Source organism: Triticum dicoccoides, unplaced genomic scaffold, assembly GCF_002162155.2.
Source record: "Triticum dicoccoides isolate Atlit2015 ecotype Zavitan unplaced genomic scaffold, WEW_v2.0 scaffold185284, whole genome shotgun sequence".
In the NCBI taxonomy this organism is placed as follows: Eukaryota; Viridiplantae; Streptophyta; class Magnoliopsida; order Poales; family Poaceae; genus Triticum; species Triticum dicoccoides.
Genome location: NW_021227848.1, coordinates 1 through 425, shown reverse-complemented (window position 1 = coordinate 425; position 425 = coordinate 1). Strand labels below are relative to the sequence as shown.

The window sequence follows — 425 nt, the reverse complement described above, 5'->3', positions numbered from 1 at the left end:
AAAAAAGAAAGGTTTAACAAGCCATGAGAAAATAGAGTAAAGTAACCATATGTTCTGTTTGCATAACGTGTATACGCCACGCCATACAATCAAAATAGAAACATGGGACGATTCCAGAATTTTGAATAGATCTGTGGGGATGAGAGAAGTTGTTGTTGAGAAATATGAAATTGGAAAGGAAGTCAAACTCCCTATGGAACATGTGATCGGTTGTACCTGTACTTTAGTGATACGAAAACTCGCTATTCACTCAGTTTCTGGTCAATAATAAGATTATGTAGGAGAGATGGCCGAGTGGTTCAAGGCGTAGCATTGGAACTGCTATGTAGGCTTTCGTTTACCGAGGGTTCGAATCCCTCTCTTTCTGTTTCTGTTAATTCACCAACGTTACCGACCACAATGAAATTTCTAGTAAGAGGAAAATC

At 38.8% G+C, this 425-nt stretch overlaps 1 non-coding gene across 1 annotated transcript; it reads left to right on the top strand.

Annotated features, from left to right (window-relative positions):
- The first annotated feature begins 280 nt into the window (after positions 1–280).
- On the top strand, positions 281–367 carry TRNAS-GGA. The gene has a single exon. It is a non-coding gene; the product is annotated as a tRNA-Ser (tRNA).
- The last annotated feature ends 58 nt before the right edge of the window (positions 368–425 follow it).